The sequence below is a fragment of the Nyctereutes procyonoides genome, unplaced genomic scaffold, assembly GCF_905146905.1.
Source record: "Nyctereutes procyonoides isolate TBG_1078 unplaced genomic scaffold, NYPRO_anot_genome, whole genome shotgun sequence".
NCBI lineage: Eukaryota > Metazoa > Chordata > Mammalia > Carnivora > Canidae > Nyctereutes > Nyctereutes procyonoides.
Genome location: NW_026575126.1, coordinates 17,467,225 through 17,492,977, shown reverse-complemented (window position 1 = coordinate 17,492,977; position 25,753 = coordinate 17,467,225). Strand labels below are relative to the sequence as shown.

General features: G+C 38.5%; 1 long non-coding RNA gene across 1 annotated transcript in view; it reads left to right on the top strand.

The window, feature by feature from the left end:
• Nucleotides 1-25,753, top strand: part of LOC129520063 (uncharacterized) — a 60,724-nt gene that overhangs the window by 10,544 nt on the left and 24,427 nt on the right. Inside the window, exon 2 of the long non-coding RNA XR_008666471.1 lies at nucleotides 22,797-22,933. This is a non-coding gene — a long non-coding RNA (uncharacterized LOC129520063). The remainder of the gene's footprint in view (nucleotides 1-22,796; nucleotides 22,934-25,753) is intronic.

Below are 25,753 nucleotides of genomic sequence, written 5' to 3'. Positions count from 1 at the left end.
TCCTTGAGATATTAAACAAAAAATTGAATCATAGTTAGGAGTCCTTTAATCACTTAATACTGAGAATTATGTTCCTGAGTCATGAGAATGAATGATATAATGAGGCTGTAATGATAGTCAAGGTTCATCCACCATGAATTGCTATGTGTAAATAATATACTTAAATATAATTTCTTGATTTATCAACTTTGGATTCCATCTACTTATTATGCCAAACTATTATACATTAGTATTTTGATGAACTTCTTATCTCTGTTTTATTATTTATGCCATTAGTATTTTTAATAGTTTCATTTATAACTAAATGATATATTTTGGCCTCCATTTATTCTTTACCCAACAATTTAGAGAGTATCTATTGATTCCTCACTTGATAAGGGAAACAATTAGTGAACCTTCTCTTTTCCATCTATTTTCCTCTCCTTCGGGCCTGGGTGGCGCAGCGGTTTGGCGCCTGCCTTTGGCCCAGGGCGCGATCCTGGAGACCCGGGATCGAATCCCACGTCGGGCTCCCGGTGCATGGAGCCTGCTTCTCCCTCTGCCTGTGTCTCTGCCTCTCTCTGTCTCTCGTGTGTGTGACTGTCATAAATAAATTAAAAAAAAATTATTTTCCTCTCCTTCTACCTCCACATCTCAACTCCTATCAACTATTCTATTGCTTTTACATAGACTATAATTGTCTCCCCTGCTTTGTCTACAAGTTAATTCTATGAACTGAAGATAAATAAATATATAATATAATTGTAGAGTAAATATAATTCTCCAAAGATCTACGTGAAGTGATTGGATCTACAGAGAAGGATATGTTAACCTATGTCAGTTAATTTCTGCCTCTTCAAAGAGAATGGTTATTCTAGGCACCAAGAGCAAATGGATTCTTATTTTTCTAGCTGTGCTTCCATATTGTGTGTTTGTTATTTGGACTATGGATTTCACTGCATCTGTTTTATCCTATAACAGATTAATGTGCTTTCTTTACCAAGAGAAGGAAAAGACGAATGATTTGATCTTACCAATTTCTGAAACATGCGATTTATAATAGAATTGACTTGCTTATTAAAAGTAGTCTTTACATAGCACTCTCACTGATTTAACTTATTGCTCATTAGGCTAGATGCATATTTATCTTCTTTTTGCATTGCCCTACATTGGTGCTGTTGTGCTTCAATTCCGTCTCTTCTACTTTTCAGGTTTCCTGTTTTGTTTTGCTGGAGTATATCCTCAAGTTTGTGTGGGCTCTCCAATAAAATTGATAGGTGCTTGCTGGCTTTCACTGCTGATTAAAGTTTCATGAAAATTTTTTGTTTCATTTTGTCTACTCCTTTATGTTTTTAGCTTGGATAAAATTTCTCCTGTAATTTTGTTGATTATATCTCCTACCTTTGGGAAAGAACGAATATTTTTTATCAGGAATTCTAATTAGTTATTTTGGTCTATTCTGGATTGACCTTTCCTATCTTTTACATTGTCTCATGGTTTCCATTCTTTTATGATTTAGGTCTGAGAGATTTTTCTCAACTTTATCTCCCAAATTCATTTGTAGCTATTTCATTTGTTATTGAATTCTTCCATTAATTTTTTTTAATTTTAGAAATTGCATTTAGTTTCTGAAAAATCTGTCTAACTTCTTGATGACTCCTTTTTTTTAGAGTGGTTTAATTGTATTCTGGGATGTACTATTTTTTGGAATATCTCTCAAGATACCAATTGGATTTTTTTTATGTTCTCTTTTGTTACTTACACTAGTTCTATTTACTTAGTGTTCTATTTGTTTACTTTTGGTAACTTTCTGTTATGCTATTGTATAGGTGGCTATTAACATGGCTAAACGAGGACCAGGTATCTAGCATAAATGGTGGCAAGGTTTTTGTTGTCATTCCTTTACTTAATTTACCAAAGGACTCCTCCTCTTTCTGATAAGGCCAACAGGGGGCTGTGCTTCTGACAATCAGGCTTCCCTGTGGAGTGTATGAACAGAAAATAGGCAGGTAGTTTCAATACTCTTAACAATACCACTGAAAGGGAGACTTTTCTCCGGAGGCAGAGACAAGGGATTTCTCTACTTCAGTCCTGTGCCAGTCTGGAGCTGTTTTTCCTCCCCATGCCTCAAATCTGCCCATGCTTTAGACTATTGTGTGGCTCTAGAGTTATCTGCAGCTCTGGTCTGTTTCTTCAATTCCAGTCCCCTAATAAGGAGCCTCTAAGGTTAATCTAACATTTTGCTTGGAAATCAGTTACCAAGAACTTAATTAAGATGAAAACAAGTGCTACTGTGTACCCTGGTGGGAAGTTGTGGTATCGTAGTCTAGTCCCAGCTCTTTAATAAACATTCCTTCATTTAACTGTTCTGAACCATGTACCAAAGCCCACTTCTGATCTTTATGCCTGCCAACTCCAGAATTGAATCTTTCTGAGATTGCCTAGAAAGAATGTCATCCACCTCATTAGATTATAATTAGTATATGAAATCAGAGATCAATTCTTATTTCCTACTAGGTACTATGAGTCTACAAAAGTATCTGGCATATAACTGGCACCAATAAATATTTGTTGAATAAATGAATGAATGAACAAATATATTGATGGATTTTGATATATTCCTTTTGATATATTTTCATTGTTATTTCAGTGAATTTTTTGAATTGTGGATGGTTACTCAGATTATCATTTTCAAATTGATGGAATTTTAATGAATCATTAAACTTATAATTGTGAGCATTATGTACAAGGTTTATGATCTATTACATAACATAATCAAAATGCTTATTTGTATATATACCATGATTATCACTTTTTATCTGTTACTCAGCTTGTGTGTTTTTATATGTGCTTATACACAGGGACTAGAAAAAATATATAAATGAGTGTTTCATTTGTTCGACTTTAAGATACTTAGGTTTATGTTTTCTTTTTATTTCAATTTGTGGTAGCAATATTTGTGTGATAATAAAAATATGAAATTAGATTAAATGCTAAAGGAAAGCGATGCCAACATCTTTCTGGGTGATGTAATATAAAAAATATTTTACTCTAACAATTAAAAAAGCCTTCTAATATCTAATATAAAACCTCCCTCCCATCCATAGCCTTTACAGCTGTCCTTGCTGTATGACCACACCACCCTTTCTTTTTTTTTTTTTTTTAAGATTTATTTATTTCCCCATGAGAAACACACACAGAGAGAGAGAGAGAGAACCAGAGACACAGGCAGAGGGAGAAGCAGGCTCCACACAGGGAGCCGGACGTGAGACCAGATCCCAGGTCTCCAGGATCACACCCCAGGCTGAAGGTGGCGCCAAACCGCTGAGCCACTGGGCTGCCCCCACACCGCCCTTTCTAATGATACAGTATTATCTGTTTAGATAATCATTGTATCCTTCACTAAACAATTTTAAGTCAATTTTTTCTGGATATTGTGCTAAAATCTGGGGATACAAAGATAAATAAGCATCTGTATGTTTTAAGATCATAGCCGAGTGATGCTTCAGTGGAGATTCAGAGGTTCTTACAGTCTTCTTTGTATATTCACTGACTTTTAAGAAACTTTCCTACCTTCACTGTACCTTTTCTCATGGATCTGATTATAATTATTGAGTTTAATTTGTAATTTCCAAGGAAAAAAGTGCAAGGTAAAGATAAGAAAAACAGAGAGGGGAACAAAAAAAGGGGCAAAAAGAAAAGAGAGAAATAAAAGCAGTCATAGAGATTATTTTATTTTTATTTTTATTTTTATTTTATATTTTATTTATTCATGAGAGAGAGAGAGAGAGGCAGAGACATAGGCAGAGAGAGAAGCAGGCTCCCTTCAGTGAGCCCAATGCAGGGCTCCATCCCAGAACCCCAGGATCATGACCTGGGCCAAAGGCAGATGTGCAACCACTGAGCCACCGGGGCTTCCCATAGAGATTATTTTAATGAGTCAAGGCATATAAGGACAATTGAAAGAAAGAGTATCTTTCCTGGGCAAATATGGTCAAAACAGTTAAAGCTGCCTATTTTTTTTAAAATTTTTTTTAATTTTTATTTATTTATGATAGTCACACAGAGAGAGAGAGAGAGAGAGAGAGAGCTGCCTATTTTTTATACATGCTTTTTCACATTGCAAGTTCTGTATTACTGTCTTTTCATTCACATATTCTTATGGAATATGCAAATATAGTAAATAGTAAATGTTGCTATTTACTTTGTGGGGTTATTCACTTGTTTCTATATATTGCTTTGTGTCATTATTTCTGTGGCTACCTAGGTGCTATATAAAAATGTCTAATACATTTTGTTTAAAGGAAAATTAAAAGGTGGTTTTGATTAAGAATTTAAGGGGTTAAAACAATATAAATAAATAAATAAATAAAAGAATTTAAGGGGTTTTTCTATATGAAAGTTCATAATCTTATCTCATGGATTTTATGATATCTATTTTGGCTTCCATGAAAGTGTTATCTCTTACTTAACTAAGTTCTCCATCAATGAGGCTTCCAGAAAATTCAGCTATTGCAAAAGACAAATGGTGTAACCTTTTTTTTTTTTTTTTTTTTTTTTTTCAGAAAGAGAGTGAGAGAGCATAAGCAGGGGGAGCAGTAGAAGGAGAGGGAGAAGTAGACTCCCTGCGGAGCTGGGAGCCCAATGTGGGGCTTGATCCTATGACCCTGGGTTCATGACCTAAGCTGAAAGCTGACGCTTAACCGAATGAGCCACCCAGATGCTCCAGGATTGATGTACTTTTAATGGAATTTCCATATGGATTTATGCCTCCACCATAAGCTCAGGTGGTTAAATAGTATCTCTATCTATTCAATTGTTCATACCAGAAATCTGGGAGTTATTATGGACACCTGCCTCTGTCTCCATCCCTATCTATTATACATCACAGGTCTTATTGATCCCACTTTCAAGATGTATCTTGATTCCTTCCAGTGCTCTTTATTTCCACTGTCAGCATTCTGATCCTGACTTAAACCTTGATCATCTCACATGTGGATCACTGAAATTGCTTCCTAATTACACTCCTAGCTGTCTTCGTTGATTCCTTCAATCCATTCCAAATAGCCATAATAGAAGTGTTTTTAAAAACTCAAATTTAACTACATGGTTCTGCTTAAATGTCTTCAATAGCTCCCATTGCTCTTAAACCAAAACCCTCAATTTTTATCATACTCTCCATTAAGTGGTCTCTGTTAACCATACTTTTTCTTTTAGTGAGTAGAAGAGTTCTTTTCTGCTTTAGGACCTTTGTACACATTTTTTCTTTATTTTTTTTTGCCTGAATAGATCCTGTCTATGATTCAGATTTCTGATTAACAGTCATTCCTCAGAGAAATATTACTAGACTCTCTTCCTCTTCCATAGTATATTTATAATTAACTCTTTTTTTGCTGTTGTTATTAGTTTAATGGATATCTCTCCCACAAAACCTTAAGCCCCATGATGGGACAGATCATATACATTTTGTTTGTTATCATATTGTCAGTAACTGGAACAGTGCTCAACTTAAAGCAGTTGCTCAAAAAAAATTTGGTGAGTAAATGAACAATGATGGTGTTTGGCCAGGCAGAGATGACAGTGACAAATTAGGTCTGATTTCTAACTTATTGGCCAGTTCAGTCTCAGGGAAGCTGTCCTGGTGCTTTTTCTCAAGTTGTCCTGGGTGTTTATCCAATCAGAGGTGTGGTCACTCTGGTTATAAAAGGGTCTTTCTGAAATTAGTAGGAAGTTCATGGCTCTTCAAGCAACCTAGAGAAGTAAACTCAGCATTTCAGCATTAAGATAAAGAAAGATGAACCAATTCAACCAAGTAGCAGATGCCATTCTTGTCTTTTAATCCAAAGGATAGTATGCATGGATAATATATAATAAGCATTTATCAGTGTTCTAATAGTGTTTGAAATTCTATTAGGTGACATGATGAGGAAGCTGAAGATGGATGGAGTTGTTATATATTTGGTGTCTTGACTGTGCCTGCCAGAGCCTTTAAAGTCAGTTTAGTGGTCTATTAATGTGTCCATTATGAACCCAATTTCTTGCCTTAGTCATTTTAAATCTCATCTGTCTAATAACTTAGTATATGTTATTAGCCCAAATTCAAACATTTTATACCAACTATAATTCTTAGTTGTTAAACCGGTTTTGACTTATTGGTGCCACATTAAAACCTTAATAGGTGGAATAATTGGCTCTCATAACAATTTGGAGAAAGAGAAGTCATGAGCGAGCACTGTTTCCAGATACCCAAAAAGCTATGAATGAGTCCCCTTTGCCCTCTGAAAAGCTATGAACGAGTCCCCTCTGCCCTCTATTGCATCTCTCCACCCCTGCTGATTCCGTTTTCTCCCAGGTTCCCAAGCCAGTCCTAATTGGATCCAAACAGGAGCCATTAAACCTGGCATGGCTCAGGGGAAACACCTTCCAGGATTTCATAGGGGAATCTTTCCCCAGGAGCAGCCAGTCAGTGGTACAAAATGATGGGCTTTAGATGTTTTTCCTACAGAGGGATAAGCCTGAGGCCTTCCTTAGGGAGAAAATTGATTCACCAAGCCTCTTGCCTACTCTGCAGCCCTGTAGCATTCCAAGCTCTTCTTTATGTTTTAACAACCTGCATGAAAATCTATCCTCCCACCTATCTGCATGCCTTTCCCATTTCTTAGTAACACCTAAGCTCCACCCCCTGTATAGCAAAGTCAGCTTTCACCCCACAAAATGGACTTCTAGGCACAGGTCCTCTTGAATTGTAATCCTGCAAACAAGAGTCAGCCAGGCCAATGTGTGTCTATGTGCTGTGGGATCAGATATCTACATTTGTGGACTCTTGAGCCTGTTTATCCTCCTTGCCTACCTGCAAAATCTCTGGTGCATCCTGTATGTCTTTGAGTGCTTCTCCCCTCTCTAATTGAGAGAAAGCCTTCTGGGGTGCAATAAAGCTGCTTTAGGAAGGCAAGAAACAGATGGAAAATAAATGGGTTCAGGTGCTTCAGGGACCCAAATGCTGCTGCAGAAGGCAGAAACAGAGCATCTAAATACGAAAGAGTATTTGATTTTTGTCTTTTAAATTCTGCAATGGGACAGAGAAAGTATCAAGGTGGAGAATCAGAGATTCTCTCCTTGGTGCATATGATGCATAGACTGGATTCTGGTTAAAACCAGTTGCTCTTTAGAATTTAGAGATTTACTAGTGGCTCTAACCTGTGGGCATGGTGAAAGAAAGGCCCTAAATTTGACTCCTGGTGAAGCAATTTTTCTTCTTCTTTGAGAACTATTTCATGGGGAGAAGGGTGCCTTTCAAAGACTAATGAATTTGAAATCAGAATTGGGTTCCATTCCTGAATTCCACACATGCTGCTGTCTATCCCTAGATAAGTCATTTCACATCCCACAGCCTTGGTTTTCTTAACTCTAAGAGCTGGGATAATAAAATCTGTGGTGGAGAGTTTTTGGAAGTATATAGATATGTGTGTAAAATATGGGGCACATTGTTTCTGTTACAAGATTAATACACATGGAAGATCTGCAGTTCCCTGCCCTACCTTCTCAGTTACATGATTGACATCCTCTATGATATCACTCCCTTCACTATCTTCATTTCAGAATTCTCACCACATTTCTAAGTAAGAATTGCTTTAAAAAAAAAAAAAAAAGAATTGCTTTAGATACCACTCCTAGCCCTCGCTCCCTTGTTCTCCTTTATGTCCTTGCAACTGTAATCCATGAGGCCAGTGTAATTTAGAGTACAGGGAAAATCCAACCAGCAGTAAGGCGTAAGGTGAGCTCATAAATATGGGGATGAATTTTGCCAAGGAGTCGAGAGCCTTAGTGAATGGTATTCTTGCCAAAACGTGCTGCTTTCCAGGAAACGATTAATGATAAATTGTGTTTACTGAGTGCTCACTTTGGGCCAGGTACTATTCCAAGTGCTTGTCTTGAATTTACTAATTTCCTCCGCCTCCCCAAATGCTATGAGAAACATCTTATTTTTACTCTCATTTTACAGATGAGGAAATTGAGACCCAAAGAGATTGAGTGACTTGTCCAGGGTCACACAGGTGAAAAGAGAGAGACCAGCCAGTGGATCAAGGCTAACTGTGTCTGGAGCTCACATACTTAACCACTAGGAAGTGCTGTCATTGAAACAAAGAGAGGAGATTTGTCCTGGTCGCCTGGACTTTCTAGCTAAATATAAATCTAGCCTCATGCAGAGCAACAGGTCCAATATAGTTTTACTGATATGCTCTCTGCACTATAACTTATATACAATGGCTTGGGGCAACCAGGAACATATCCGCTGAGGTTTATTGCCTGGCAGTCTAAGATTTATAACCTACATATGGTGGTGGTGTGTTTTTAACATCCCCCTCATGGATATTTTCTTGGTGAGATAGTAAGTTTCTCGAAGGTTTTTGTGTAGCTTTTTATTTCTCTTGCATACCCCTCATTCACAATGCTTTGGGGCTCAGTAAGTGGTTTTGATTGACTGCCTGCATTTCAGCAACTCTGCATGGTGATCACAGTGATTACATTTGCAAAATATAAAAGGGCTAGTGCTGTGGTTCAGCTACTTAAGGATTTTACTCCAGGTTCTGAGACTTACCCCCTAGCCAGGTTGTACAAGACAGCAAACCAGCAGACATTCAATGTACATGGCTTGTGAGTTCACCATCAGAGAAGATAGTGCTACGTCATGCGGCACACAAACACAAAAGGACACAGTTGCTGTCCTCCAGGAACTCACAGTGTGGTGCGAATTAAGTTAAACAATATGCCACTAGAGGAGTGGGAATCTGCCTGGAAGAATCCGGAATAGCTCTTTGGAGAAAGTAGGACTTAACTGAACTTTGCAAAAAACAATGGGGTTGAGAACAATCCATGGAACAAAGAAATTCTAGGACTGCTTCCCTACAGATGAATAAAGAGAGAAATTTCAGCCTGAGTTGAAGCACTCATCTTAAGAGAAAATTTATCCTCTGGAACTTAAAGAGGATAGTTAGATCTTCCAAAAAAGTTCTGTAGGATTTAAGAAAGGGAGAACTGATCATCTCATGATTTGCTTGGAATGGGGTTTGGGAAGACTGTGTTCTTAAATGCCTTGTCTAGAACAGAACGGTGAATGCTTTGAAAAACTGATTGATTCTCACATCAGCTGCAGATGGGGAAACTGAGTCTTAGAAAAGTAAAAGTAACTTGTTGATCGTCATGCAGGTAGTCAGAGGCAGAGCAGACATTCAAACCCAGCCCTGTCTGATTCCCAGGTCTATACACACCATGAACTAGACCTCACATTCTGGCACTTTATCTGAGCCTTTTACTGGGACTCTTATTTTTTCTTCTCTGTGAACACTGCATTTATAGGAAAATATTTTTAAATGCCTAAAAAGGCTTAGTTTACTTTTATTCAGTGTGCATCAAAGTTTCACATTTACTGCCTATTTTTCTTTTTCTTTTTCACCCCAAAGTTTTTTCCTTTTTTTTTTTAACTAGAACTTTTCAACCTTCTGTGATCTCTTTATAATTCCCTTTAGAATGCATAATTGTGCTCGATCAATTTGTTAGAGGCTTTTGAAGTGTTAAAAAAAACTACATTAAAATTATTTTCTTTCAGGTTTTATGTTAATGAACATAGGTGCTATTCAGAGCAAAGTCAGGGTGTCAGGGGAACTTTAGTTAAAGTTATTCATACATAAACTAAAAAAGGAAACATCTTTAGTGGAGGAAAAATACATTTAATGAGTAAGTACGGCACACAATTCCTCCTTTCAAAAATGTCAGCTCGTATTGAACCTCCATTCTAGATATCTTACAATTACTTTGTCAACAGAAGGTAGAGTAGTGATGGATGACGCATTGGTTCTTGAAACCAAACTTTCTGCGAGTTACTTAGGCTGAAACTAAGTGCTTTTACATTCCAGTCTTATTGATGATAGTGGTTTTATATTTATCACCCTGTCACTGCAGTTGACTGTATCAGCCTCTTCCCTGTAAGAATATGGACACTAATGGAGGTGTGTCCTTAGTGCTCTGAAGGGTCACAGATTCATTCCGCTAACACAGTCAGGGCACACACTGCTTCCTGGGGAAACGCAGAGGCAGCTTTACCCATTTCAAAAAAGGATAAGCCAGGAGTACCTTAAAAGGCCTTTGGAAATTGTGTTGTCAGTGGCTCTCTTTGGACCATGACCCACCTCGTGGCGCTGCACACAGAGGCTCTCGGCTCTCGCTAATGGAGCGTTACTGTTTTGCAGCTTCCCCTATAATAGGAAGAACTCTACCAGGACCTTGGCAAGTCCACGACCTGATTGCAACACTTTATTTATAAGAAATTCTGTCAAGAATCAATAATAGTCTTGGGTCTCAACTTCTTTCTTTAATAATACTTTGATATGATTTGTCACAAGCTAGCCCAGAGTATCCACCAGATTTTATTACTTCGCTTGCAGCACAGTGTCTTATCTTTGAGTCATGAGATCAGCCATGGGGAGACCTTTAAAAAGCTATATTCTTTACTGTTTGGTTATTACAGAAAGTCTATATTACTCAATAATACCTCTTATAGGCCGTGCTGTCACACCTTCACACAGATGTTTAACCCCAACGTGGATACACTGGATGCCCGGAGGCCATTTCAGTGACATGGACATTGTTTTTCATGATTGGATGCCTGATGTATCAGTAGCAGCAGAAACAGAAAACAAACAGAACTACACACACACACAAACTCACACCCCCCCCAGACACACACATACACACACAAGACAAAAACCCTACCACTGTAACAAACAAAAAAAAATGTTGACTTCTTTGCCCAGCCTGACACTTTGGACTGAATCTCAAACTAACTGTCCATTTTGACAGATTTTGTTTAGAGTCCAGAGTGTTAGGTTTTTATGACCGGAAAGCAATCTGAAATTTGGAGAATTCAATTTAGATTCCCTTCTTGCACACAATCAGCTTCTTAGGTTTCACTGTACATCTCAATAAACACGATGCCACGACATCAGTAGCATGCTGTACAGCAGGGGCTCTAAATATGCTTTCTACTGCTCAGCCGTGGAATTCATATTGTTACAGCTAATGCCTGTTGGTAAATGCTTGTATCGTTACATGCTGTATTTACAGAACTATATATTGTCAGCCTAGGATTTTGTTTCTCCAATCTGTTTTTCTTCTTTGAAGGAATATAGCAGAAAATGTTCTAATACCCACTGTAGACAAAACACACACATACGCACACACTCACATGCAGACACACACACACAGACCAAGATTTCAAAATCGTAATCATTTTGAATTTTGAAATTAGAGGAAATGAGGGAGAAACACTCCTTGGAAAGTTATTATTGTAGATCTTTCATGTGTCTGCAAATTGGTACTAATTTTCAATGTAGATTTAAGAAAATTGGTGGTATGTGAGCAAACATTTTATTTAAAAAGTTTTCTGTTTTGTTCCTGCGGCTGCCACAGTTGTTGCTGTGGGGAGATTGTTCCTAGGAGGCCGGCTGGTTTCCCTGGAGGCTCCGATTCTGGCTGACGCTCTGCTTGGGCTCAGCGTGACCATACCGGCAGGCACTGCCCAGAAGGCACCCTGGCTCTGTCCCCCTTGCCTTGTCCAAGTGTAAGCAGAGGCAGCAAGCCCAGGAGGCCACAGTGCTTCAGACTGTGGGCTGTGACAGGCTGCTCTGAAAACTTTGTCTCTCTGTCTCTCCTCTCTTCTTAGGCCGTAGCTAAGGACTGAGGTGACAGGTCTCTGCCTCAGCCCTGCCCTCTTCCTCAGCTTCCCCAGCATTGAGCATTGGTAAGAATGTGCACTAACCTGCCTTGAACTTAACTCAAGAATCCCTGGTTTATCTGGCATCCAAGGGCAAAGGAAAGGAATCTCCATTTGCTAAATATCTACGGTGTGCCAAAATCTGAGCTAGGCTTTCCATATATGTTAGCTCATTTAATGCTCATTAACTCTACAAGGAAGGTATCATGCCTTCCTTGATACGAACAAGGAGCCCTGCATTCAGAGATTAGGGGGGTGGCTGCCATCATACAAATGACAGTGTGGAAACTGGCCTACAGAGTGAGGGAGGGCAGACTCCAAAATTCATACTTGCTCTACTGAAAACCATGCCACCAAATTGCCAAACCAAGCTGCTTGCTTCTTTTGTTTTACCATGACCTCTGTTTCCTTAGAGATTCTCAGAGGCCTACTTTCCAGCCCATTCACCCCATCATCCATGCACTCTTGTCTCTTCTGATCCAAGTCCTATCTTGGCCCTACTTCTCTGTGAACCCTTCTCTAATGAGCCTGCCTGTTCAGGTTTTTTGGATATTTTTTCTAAACGTTTTATTTTGTGATAACGATAGATTCACATGCAATTGTAAGAAATGAAATGCAGAGAGATCCAGTTTTGCTCAGCTGTAACAATTTACATCACCATAGCATAATGTCACAAACAGGATATTGACTCCGATGCACTCCACCAACCTTATTGAGATCTCACCAGTCTTACATGTACTCATTTGTGTATGTGTGTATTGAGCTTTATGCAATTGTGTCACATGTGCAGATTCATATGATTATCAGCACAATTCAGATATAGGACAGCTCCGTCTGGATCCCTCGTACTACCCTCACAGAGTCACAGCCACCTCCCGGCCTATTCTTACCAATCCCTGGCCATTGCTGATGGCCTCCACTTCCCTGATTCTGTCATTTCAAGAATTTTCTATAAATGAAATCATACAGTGTATAACATTTTGAGAATAAACCTATTCGGTTTTGCAACTTCTATTCTTGACTGGAGTCCATTTTGTGTGAAGTAATTAATACATTCATTTAGTTAGAAATATTTGTAGGCTGCCTACAGGATCCCAGTACGGTTTGAGAGCCTGGACATACAATGATGAACCAAACTGACAAACATCTCTGTGCCATGTATTTGGGTCCTCATTCATAATGACACCTATTGTTCTTAAGGTGTTTCCTGTCTAAACTCTTCCTATCATCGTGAGCTCCCAGAGAGCAGAGAATGCATCACACAGTTTTGCTTATAAAGACTTAGAGCAGCAAACTGTTATTGAGCATATAGAATATGTACTCGATGGATCATCTGGTACATTCTCCTATGAATAGGACTTTCAGACAAGTGGCATTATCACTCCCTTAACACATGGGAAGGGCCTTGCACCAAAAAGTGACATGTAAAACAATGCAAACATATCAGCCCCTTTCACAATGCCTTCAGTCTTCCAACACCTCTCACTCAGAGACCTCACGTTGCCCACCTCTATGCTTCCACTCAGGTGAAACTCTGTCTCTCCTCCTCATTTTGTTGTTGGCCTGTTCTACAAATGTTCTCACCATCTTGGCTCACATCTGTACATCAGAAGAGAACAAGGGTCATCAAGCAAATGGTAGGATTTTTTCACTTATATGTCACCCTTGGCTATGGCCTGGTCACCAGACCTTCCTTGTGGACCACTTTTCAGTTTCTCTCTGCTTGTGCACAGTACAAAAAAACAAGTTTCCCCTTCTTCTAAACTGTGAAGATTCTGTGATGACCTTCAGAAACATGTGATGATCCTCTTGATCCAGTGCAAAGGAGAAAAAAGTAAACCCAAAACGTTTGGTAAAGGTTGATTAGCCTCCACAAATAGCTCACGAGCAAATTTAGACCTATGAAAAAAACAAACTCCCAGTATGGAATGTGACTGTTAGGGTAGTCCTATAGATTTTTATTGAGTATTAAACCAAGAGGAGTGGATTCTCTCGAGGGCTTCCCAGCCAAAATTCTGGTGAATACAGAATGGAATTTCCCAGATGTAATTGCTTAAATTGAGTTATTTTCCTTCTGCCCAATTACAAGTCTATTGTCAATTTTATTAGCAATTGTTGACAAAGAATGGAAAGTTAAAACCTCACTGGAGAATGTTGTATTCAGTTTCTATGTAAGAGAACTTCTAGAAACCCCAGGGTACACAGTGAATTGGTTCCAAAAAATTACCATTGTCCTCCTGGGATATTTAGGAGGAGAATGCCGTTTTTACTTCAGCACCTCCAAGAATATTGACTTGGCACCATAATCCATGTGCTGACGCTAAAATGATAGAATGAATCCTTGTAGCAAATGATACATTGGAAAGATGAGACTTGAAGTACTCCATGAATTTGAAAAGATTCCTTTATTCAATATATCATCTGTTCAGAGGATTGAGTCGTTGGCACTAGATGAAGCAGACAAGCTTACTGGCAAAGTGAAACATGTGGACTTTTATGCCTGGCTCTTGATGAATTAGCTGACCTTGCTGGTGCTGCCCAGTGTGTATCTTTCTTAGATTTTGTGTTTTAAGAATCACAGTTTCATTGGGGGTGAAGCGATCTAGATTTGGCAATAAAACATTTTCATGACCACTAGCACACAAAGGAAATTTCAGGCTAACAAAATAGACTTAGTCCATGATTCATTTTGGCATAATTTCAGAGGAAGCCCAGTCCTGGAGTGGCCACCATCTTCTGTGTGTAACGCTTTTCACTACCTGTTCATCATTTGAGGGAAAGAGTACAGAGCCACTGGGAAATAGACTGCTCAATGGTGGAAATCCACCTGGACTTCTCAGATTGTTTGGATCTGCTATCTTTGGTTGAGAGTGGGAAGGAACATGCCGTCTCTCTCATGATGAGAGGTGAGGAGATATGCCCTTTTGTTTATCAACACAATTAATGATTCAGGTAGAAAATCTTGCTTTTTGCAATTTACAAAGTTGAATTGGTGCACATTAATAAATTATTTGGCTCCCAAAGGTTCTGGAAAGATTTTGAGAAATAAAAATTTCCTGAACAATAAGCAAAAATAAAAAGTACTCTAAGGTATTTTTTTTTCAGGACAATTCTTTCTCTTACTATTTAGAAGATAATAATTATAGCATTCCAGATAATTATTAGAGAAGATTTAGTGGGAAAGGTAAAACATTTTTATTCATCAAGCTCTCATAATTTTGTCTTAGAAGGAATTTAATATTTCTGCCAGGCCCTAGAGGGAAGATACTGAAAGAACAATGGAATGCTTATAAAAGTTAGATTTAGAATTTACTGAGATTATTACCAATTTAACAGAAACTGTCTTTTAAGAATGGGGCAAAGCTAATGTAACTGATGTTAATGTGACAAGATGAATGGAATTGTCTGAACAGATGACCTCATGTAGATTATGTGGAAAGATGATATTGATGATGATGGGGTGGTGGTGGTGGTAGTTACAATCACAATTACTGTCCAGGTGATAGAGAATATGAGCCATGAGGGGGAAAATAAGCCCAGGAGAGTGGTATTACATGCTCTAAAAGGGAACAGCAGCAGATTTCTTATTGGAGGTACAATTTGAATTTCCTACTTGTTTGTTTTCATTCTAAACAATTGTAGGTGAGTCAGAATTTACTGTCAGATTTCTAGTGGCTGTATTGCTCATGCTTTGTGATAAATAGTCTATATTTCTAGATTCTTTTATCAAGTAATTTGTTACAACTAACCTGTTTGAATTTTCTCTCTTTTTAAAGTTATTGTGCTTTTTTTGTATACAAGTACTATGCTAAGCACTTCATACATATTTCATTCTTCTAATATCCAAATGATGGCAATGCAATTACCATCCCTATTTTTTAAGCGTTGGAACAGAAAACTAATAAGAGCTTAAGTTCCTACCATAAATAGGATTGGCCACCTACATCTTGCTTAAGCCATAGTTGTGTTAGGTTTTTCTTCATTTACAGCTAAGCTTAATCCTAACTGATATACTGACTTATTAAGATTCTAAGGAAAAAGAGAATTAAGGCAAGTTTATGTGCTAGGCAATTGACATATAATAACTCATGTACTTCTTATACCTGGAAAAGATATTGTATACCATGTCACAGTTGAGAAAAAAAAGAGTCTCAAAGAAGTTGTCTTACTTTAATTATGAGGACTTTGGAATCCAGAAAGATTTAGCATCATGCAGATAGTAAATATAGGTTAAGCACAGGTCTTGCTTATAATTATACCATATTGCCTTAGTTCCAGATCCCTTGCTTGTAATTATACCATATTTCTTTAGAATATAAAAACAAAATTTGGGTAGCCTGGATGGCTCAGCAGTTTAGCGCTGCCTTCAGCCCAGGGTGTGATCCTGGAGACCCTGGATCGAGTCCCACATCGGGCTCCCGGCATGGAGCCTGCTTCTCCCTCTGCCTGTGTCTCTGCCTCTCCCACTCTCTCTCTCTGTCTCTCATCAATAAATAAATAAAATCTTTTAAAAAAGAAAACAAAATTCAAAAACTCCCTGTATTCAGTATCACATGATAACTCAAGTTGGTTAGGAAAGGAAGAGAGAGCAAACAGATCTATAGTTGACCAGAAGAAGTGATGTGGCATTCGCTATGTGTTAAATGAAGAATAAAGGAATAAGAATTTCCTTTATACTAGTTCTGTGGCCAACAGCTATTTCTGACCTGAAACAACAGCCACAGTGATAACAGAACTTTTTCTCTCTCACTGTTTCTTTTTTTAAATCAAAACCACCTAAACAAAAAATACCCATTGAGACGATTTGGGGATGCCAGGAATAATATACGACAGCACAAAATAAATTGGGATGTGGCAAGAACTGCAAATTTAGGAATTAAGGGAAAGTCCGATAATATTGAGAACACCCCCATACCAGCTCTACTCCTATGCCCAACCCCAAAATATTAGCAGCAGAGGAGGCAGTTGGAAGATCCTTCTCAAACAAAATCAAACCAGTGTAGACCTACAGATAACAGTAGTTGGATGACCCAGTGAAAAAGCCCGCTGGTCATTCTTTGATGCTACAGAGGCATCCATTACTTCACAGATGCATGGGTATATGATTTTCTATCAACTCTTTAATACCTAACTATGAACCGAGAGCTAAGAATATCAGACACTTTAATAAAGAGAAACAAACAAAAGAACAGACCTGATAGGAAATCTGGACTGTGGAAAGAATGAATATCTTTAGAGAGATAGAGAAGATATTTTTGCCAATAAATCAACAGAATGCTATGAAAAAATAAAACAATCTGAAAAAATAAAGTGTTTTTAAAATTAATATATGACAGCCAAAATTTTAATCGAAGTGTTAGAAGATGCAAGCAAAAAATATCCCAGAAAGGACAAAAATAGAAAGAGATGAACAGATGAGATGGTTTGGAACATTTCATGAACCAAAAATGGGGGTCTAACATATAATTAATAGGCATTCTAGAGGGAAAGAACAGAGAAAATGATGGCAAGGATGTTATTTTTTTAAGGAATATAAAAATTTTCAAAAAATTGAAGAACATACTTTCAAAATGAAAAGGCCCTCTGTGTACCTAGCAAACTGATTAAACAAAAGACCATGCCAAAATGAATTGTAATGAAATTTTGGAATGCTAGCCACAAAGAGATGGCATTGAACTTCTAGACTATAAAATTTCAAGACAGAAGAGTAGAGCAATAGCTATAACGTTCTGAGGAGAGAAATATTCTAAATTCACTTTTTCTCTGGAAGTTACTGGAGAATGTGCTTCACTAAAATATTGTTGTAAAAACAGATCTAATGTTGGAGAAAGGATAAAGTAATTCTTAGAATGACTCAAAAGGAAGTACAGGAGGCAATCCCTGTGTAGCAGGCCTACGAGTTGCCAGTCCAGATACAGAATTTACAGAGGCTTGGTGAGAAACAGATATATTTCTTCTATTTGACTAGGTGAGAAACTTCATTAAGAGGAGCACTTTGGGGGTGTGAGTCAATAATTAGATGGAAAAAAAGCGGAGTCAAAGAAGAAATGAAATTATTAATTTTAGAAAATGAGTAGTTGTACAACAAAGTAAATTAAACTACTTGGTCCACAAAAGAAATTTACATACATAGTAACAGCAGTAAAAATTGTAGATATGGCTTTAACTCCAAATTGATAAAACTCTATTATAAGGATCAGGGGAAGGGAAAACAAGAGGGTGGAGTGTGTGTAAAAGAGCTAAAATAAGAGATTTGTAGATAATGTTTTAAATTGATAAATCACAATACAGCTGCATAGCAGTAGACCCAGTGCAAAGCATTGAAAAAGTAGTTGTCCTTGGATGGTATATGAGTAGGGAAGTGAACAGAGAGACTAATATATATTTTTTTATATATAGTATTTTTAGTAATGGTTGAATTCCCTATGAACTGTATACTCATATTGCTATGATTTTTTAAAAGTTTGTAAAAATTTCCCATCATTGCTCCTTGACCACTACTCAATCCATTGGTTCCCTTATCAACTTGGTGATGTTTCCCCTCTCTGTCCCAAAGTTGTTCCTTCAATAATGTGAAATTGGGCTCCAATCAGTATTGTGTACTCTCAGAGTTCTTAGAAAGTTAAGAATGCATTCCCCCTGTGATGCTGCTTTTTCAGTTCTGAGCACAGCCAAGACATGTTACATAACTTGGAGTTTCAACAAACACCTGGAAATCAGGCTGTATGTATTGCTCAGATGAGACCAGACATGAAGAGATTGGTAGTGACAAGTGTTGTCACTTCTCTCTCTGACAGCAGGCAAGTGGCGCGCTGTGTATACAAGGTCTGATACCATGCTTTCAAGATGAAAAAAAAAAATGAAAAGGCAAGTGAAAAATAACATTTCAGGAAGAGCTATCTGAGAAAATAATGGCAAATTACACATGATTTAGCTTTGCTCTTAGCTTTTATAAAGACCCAAGGACTATGAACTGAGCAGTTGAGCCCTAATTAAGTCTCCTCTTGATCTCTGGTACTGCACACCCAATTCTCAGGCTGCGTTTTAAAAAGGCATCATAACATCCTCTCATTTATCTGCTCTTTTTCTTGCCTTGCTTTCTTTTTTTTTTTAATTCCCCCCCCTTTTTTTAACCTTGAGTAAAAGAGGTTAATATGAGCCATTAAGAATTAAAAAATAATTACACGATGAAAAAATAGCTCAGGTGAATTTTAATTAGAGCCTAATTTGATGGGATTTGAACCCAGCACACCGGAAATATACAGCGGTAACTTTAGCCGTTAAATTATGTGGCCTTTGTTTAAACTTGGTGGGAATTGAGAGAGATTATTTTGGCTGCTTGAAGACACCATGTTTTTTCCATTAATGCCAGGGAAATATATTGAGCGACTAAAATATTACTAATAAAAATAAATGTGAAAGTTGTAAATTTCAAACAATGTAAGACCCATAGTTCATACCTGAATTTCCAAATGTGTATGTGACATTTCATTAAGCTTAAAGCTGAAGACACGCTGTATTATGTCTGACCTCTTTAAAAAAGGGGCCTAAATATTTCCACAATTTGTCATCCTTTGGAATCTAACAATAATAAGGCAGAGAATGTAAAAAGGTCCCTCCTAAGCCAGGAGGAAGCCCCTCTCTGGTCCTGTGCTCAGATGTGAGGCATCGCCCTGCCCTCCCTGTATTACCAATCCCTCTACTGCCTTCCAGTGGGTTCTTTCATCCATCAAATGGCAACAGTAAAATAGAACACTTTGGATGCGAGATCATGAGGTGGACTAAGTAAAATCAACATCTCCCTTAAACCTTCCTGGGAAGGATAAGAGGTGTTAAGACAGAAGCAGAATTCCTGAAGGGATTTGAGCTCATTTTGTCAGAAGGAAGTGGTTCCACATTGAACCACCAGTCTGTAGGGCCTTGAGATATACCCCTGTGGTTTCATCACAACTAAGTCAGCCACTGGAGGGAGCCAATATGACTCTCACAGTTCAGTCGAATATGCTGAACTGGTAGGGAAAGATAATTTGAAAATGGCACGTAAGGATGACAGAATTTGAACAAAATCCCTTTTATTTATTTATGCCAAAATCTGTGTGAATGTAAAATGCCATCTCGATCATGCTTTATTTATGGTGTGGCTTTTTCTCTGGGGGGAAAAAAGAGAAAGAAGAAGCACGTTGGCTTGAAGTTCTTCTCAGACTGCACCTCATGGCCCTGGTGAGTGAGCGGGGTGGCGAGCCGGGACAGTGCGGCAGGCCTTGGCGCAGGCCAGGGCCCGTATGGGCACGCTGCGGACTCTGCTCGCCTGGGCTCATCTGGGCAGGTGGGAGAAGGCACTGCTTGTCATTTAGTGCAGCTAGAAATCATGCCTGTGCCTCTCCATGAATAGAGGGATGTGCAATATGTAAAATTCCTAAAGACAATGTTATTTATAGCTGTTGCAAACAATGTTTATACAAAGTTTATTAAATATGTCACCCACATTGATTTATCCCAACCAATCTCTTCAATCACTAATATTTATGTGATGGGTTCAGTCGCAACAATTATTTTATGTGCTGTAGAGTATGTTATAACTAGGGATTCACCCTGGCAATTATATGAAAGATAAAATGCTTCCTGAAGACCTCAGGGCAGACCAGGAAGTATATTATTGGACACAAGGTGGTTTTAACTGAATGCCACAGCACTAAATTTTAGAGGAAGAAATGTGGGGCATCTTATGGTTAAAAAGTCAAGCTAGTTTTGTGTCCTTTCTGAAGTTTCCTTGCTACTGGAAAGGTAGCAAGCTCATCTGCACATTTCCTTTCTCACGTCCAGACGTTGGGCTGAGAAATGCTTTCCCTCTCGTCATTTTGAATTTCTGTCAGCTATTGCTCCTCAGCAACGTTTACTTCGTGCCCACTGTGGGCAGAAGAGTCTAGTTGGCATCTGTAAACACCTACAAAGGAAACCAGACACACGTGACTTGCCTGGAAGGAATTGGCATCTGATGTGAGGGGCTGAAGCAGTGTTAACAAAGAAACCAGAATTTTCTAAAGAGTCCAGGGTAACTATTGAAACTGCAAGATGACAAACTCAAGGAAACAAACCAAAGCAAAACAAAGGTTGTTTCAAACCACAATTGAACGCAACTTCTGTTTCCTAAGAAAGACTAAAAAGTCCTTTGTTTGGCAAAAGGGCAGACCCACTTTGGTTCAGAGAGTAGGGCCTCAGGGCATGGCAGGAAAGTAGACAGTAAAACAAAGAGGTAGCTAAACTGTTCTGCAGAAGAAGTTAGCGGGAATTTCGGGCTGACATTCACTGTAGAAGGGAGAGGGGAAAAGTTTGGGCTGTAGGAGAAAGGGGGCTGAACAATGGGGGGGGGAGCGAATTTGGGGAAAACCTGTGTGCTGGTGAGGCCGGGAAATGATCTCTGAGTGCAGGCGTGTGTCATATTCAGGTTAGAAATGGTCGCTGTGTTGTAATGGAGGCCTATTGCCTGTCCCCAGGTCAGTGTTTTAAGAGGTAGGGGAGTCCAAACTAAATTAAGCTGTTTTATAAAAGCACATAGTGGTAGTCAGTAAGCAGAAATAATTTGGTCAAAACAGGAATGCAGAGTCAGAGGGAACTAAAATTGTTTAACTGACACCCTAACTTCAGGAAGCTCTGGAGAGATTGAGAGGAATCCTCACTGAGAGCTGAGGGCTTCCCTTGGGATAATTTCATCCCTGAGACAGGATGAAGCCCAGCCTAAGGGTCATGTAGCATTTTCCCAGGGGATGAGTAAGTTATTTTCATACTTCGATGGGAGTCTGGTTTTACTCTCCCCTCTTACCCCCTGCTATTATTATTACTCCCCCCCCCAAAAAAAAAATTATTTCTCTGCCAGGAGGGATTTTTTTCCAATGACTAAATCTTCCTCTTTAGTTGTCATTGGATTCGATTCTCAGTTGGCTTCATTTCATAGCCTTTTCTTAGTAATTAGCACTATAGGCAATGAAAATATTTGGGACCATGGGTTTGAGAATACTGGTCTTTCGTAAAACCAGTTGCTCTCAGATAGAACCTATTGAACTTATAGAAGCTTTGTGGACACCTCTTATTAAGAAAGCAGTTATGCATGCACTACAGGAATCTCTTAATTAACTATTCATGAAGAGATCCTGGCACCAGGCCACAAGCTGGACAAATAGCCGGAGAAAGACACACATCTGTAGGGAGTTTGCAACTTCACGAGGAGGCAAGTAAATGACTGTTTATCGAAGGAGAACTGTCAAAATAGTATGGAGTGGTTCGATCTTTTCTGTCCACTGTATCATTTGATGCAAAGAGGGAAAATTTGGCTTCAATTTGATGATAGGAATTTGGACTTTGCCGCATATGTCCATAAAACAGGATTACCTGTAAGCAAAAGTTCACAGAACCCAGGAAATTAGAACTCTTACTGTGGCTGCTAAAGGAAAGGTTGTAACCTTAATATTAAACTGGGATCCAGAAAAAAAATATATATAACCAATTTAAAGACTTCATGGTTTTACATGTTATGACGCTGTAGTATCTGTTTATACTCTTCTTATGGGGATCTTGGTTTACAACTCTTGACAGAGAATACTCATTCAGTAGAGCCCCTCAGGGCTAAATATAAGATAATGTTGCTGACAGAACAAGATTCCCCAAATTTCTGTGTCTTGTGAGACCATGATGACAGAGTGTTTAAAGCCTACTTTATATATTCCCTCCAAATCCCAAGCTCCTTTGACTTGCCAACCCACATTGCTATCTGATTGCCACAATTCCCTGATATATGAAATCATGGTGGAATTTCCTTGGAATTATATATCTTAAGCCATGATAGCATTCAATGACTTCCAGATGCCTTAACAATGATGGTCCACTGAGTAAGGAATTACCACAGATTATCTCCCCTTTGATTTGTCACAGTTTTGTATGGAGTTTATTACCAGTAGAAATATTAACCTAGCCTTCTACAGCAGCCTATTTCTGAGATCTTTAGACAATATTACAAAAAAAGACGTCTGTTATTTTTCTTTTTCTAACATAGGAGTGGTCAGTGACGACTGCCAAGCTCCCAGAAAAATGAAGAGCCATAGTCCTGCTGATGTGCCTTCTATCTAGGCATGGAACAAATATCCAGCGTTCTAGAGACTGCTCATTCTTCACTGGAACACAATGGAAAAGGTAAGAGAAGTGGTCCTGTACTGCCAACAATGCACCGAGCGGGGCAGAGCAGAGTTCTGCGTGCCATCTCTATGTTGGCCTCCTTGCTGCTGCCATGCACACGATCTCGGATTCTGCACCACAAACCTATACAAAACTAATTGTTCATGTGATTTCCTTTCTGTGCCACTGCAGATGTCCCTTTCTGTAACAATTTAATTAACACTTTAAAATAATGATGCATTAATTAATGCCAAATTACAATGAAAATCCTGGAGAATTACACTTTATATCAACATTAATGCAAAATGAGTTCCTCCTGGATAATTTTTCTTACAATGAATACAAAAAGAGATAATACTAATTAGGCCATCAATTTAAATTTACCATAATTTCAATCCATGTCATTTATCTGTTTCCCAGCATAAAACAATACCAGTCTACCATACGTTTGTATGGCAATAGGGATGTCTGCATAGCAACCAGACCTGGGTCATTTTTAGGGTATTGTGAAATAGGCTTGAATTTTGAATTTGTATGTCAGTTGTTGAAAACAGGGTCTGTGTGTGTGTGTGTGTGCGCGCGCAGGGGTGCGTAGTACATGTGTGTCTGAATATGAGAGAGAGGAGGAGTCCAACACTTTAGTAAAATAAAATGCTCTGACTTAAATAAAGTTATATGCTCAGTTTTATCAGATGCATGGCATAAGTCATCAGGCTTAGTCTATCCAGTTGCATATAATTCAGTTTATTTTCCATTCTTGGGGTCATGACCCAGGAGTTAGAAGAATTGTAGTATCTCCAGGGTCATTTGTTCATGAACAAACCTAAATCACATCATCCCATATTCAAAAGTGACATGATGTGCACCTGTTACATTTCATTTTCATTGCTTCTAATAAGGAGATGCTCCTTTCAGTATCAGGAAGAGAGAGGGCTCAGAAGGTTAATTTTACAATGCTCACTGAAGAAAGAAACGTGACAGTAGTTCCTCAATTACAACTACTTTCTTAAGCGACCCTTTGTGTGTGCCTTTCATGTTGAGACACACTTGGTATCTAGATCATGCAAGATCTGTCAAACATTTTGTTTCTAAATCAGAACATCCCTGACTAAATATTTTCATAAAATCCTAAGTATTTTATTCTTAAAAAAGTCTTTTGATGGCAAGAGAGCATATTGGGGCAGATTCCTTCAGGGCTTCATCTTAAATTTACTCTCTTTTTGGCAAAGAGTTTCCACCCATCCACTGTGACATGGGATTCTCACTTCTCATATTTGGGAATCCTGAAATGTACTTTACTAGTGTCGTGAAAAGCATATTTAATAAAATGGCCAATTACAGTGTAGCAGTGGATATGGAAATTTACTAACAAAACAAATCATCTTCCAACATGAAGAATCTCTAATTTCAGAAGGGATAACATCAGAATGTGGTCAAAATTCTTGTGTCTCTGGGGTATTTTCCTGAATATGTTCCTTACTCCTCTTAGCAATTTGTGTTCTCACTGTGCCCCTCTTAAAGATCCTTTCCCCCTTGTAATGAATGACAAGAAAAAATTGGCTCTTTATAGTTTAGTTTTCCCATGTTCTAAATCAGCAATGGAAATTTCTGCTTGCCCAGGTGTTCTCAAAGAAAGTAGGCAATGGGCCTAAATGAAGTCTGGCAGAAAGAAATTAATTTTTAAAAATCAATAAGCTCTGCCTTTGTTTTTATTCAGCTTTAGGGGAATACATATCAGTGACATTTACCTTGGACTATGTCTCCGTGCCCAAATAACCAGAGCATGTCAGAGCAGACGGGGGGCATGGGTGATCTATTCCACTTCATAAGCCTGGTTGACTGCCAGGGAGTAGATGATGAAGACAGTTGAAAACTTGACCTCTCAGAGCTACTTGGCATCATATAGTCATTCTTCAACCATGTATATCTACCAGAGGCATAAAATTATATAATCCAACATGGGTTCCTGGGGCATACCTATAGCGTTTTTCATAAAAATGGAAGAATCAGTGAACTTTTCACCATGTATGTCATTAATTATATGCTTGAAATTTATTAAGATAATTCTAGAAATTAAATAGCATGTCTTCATACCTTAGCCCAGTACCTCAAGTCATGTTTGTGTGTTTGCTTGCCTCTTGTAGTATTACCCTTCTCTCTCTCCCTGCACCATTCTGTTATCAGGAAGCACTAGTAAAAGCCTATGCAAGCTTAGGAGCTCCTGAGATGGAACTGTTTTACAGAGGTGAGGGTTGTGCCACAGTGAAGGCTGATGAACGTTTTCGTGGTTGTTCTTTTATTTCTTTTTTTGTATGTTTTTTAAGACTTTATTTATTTTGAGAAAGAAAACATGAGAGGAGACAGAGGGAGAGAGAGAATCTCAAACAGACTCCCCACTGAGCATGGAGCTCAACATGGGGCTCTATCCCAGGACCCTGAGATCATGACCGGAACTGAAGTCAGACGCTTAACCGACTGAACCACCCAGGCACCCTCATGGCTGTTCTTTTAATAGTCTCTCAGCAAGATTATTAGAAGAGGAAACTATTTGGGTTATTTCTCACAGTTGACGTACTTTAATCCTTCTAGTTTCAGGTTTATTTTGAAATAACTGAATGGTAAAGATGATGCCTATGACTTCATAAAGAAAAAAACAGCCTCTTTAGTGAATAATCTTTCTGATTTTTTTCATGTACATTCACTGAAACAGAGAATCAGCAAGAACCATAAGATCCTAGTGATTAAGTCTTAACTTAACCTGATGGGTAGGAACCTGTTTACACATCTGCCATGCTACCTTGATCCTTGGCTCTGGAATTAGGTAGGGATTCAATTCCC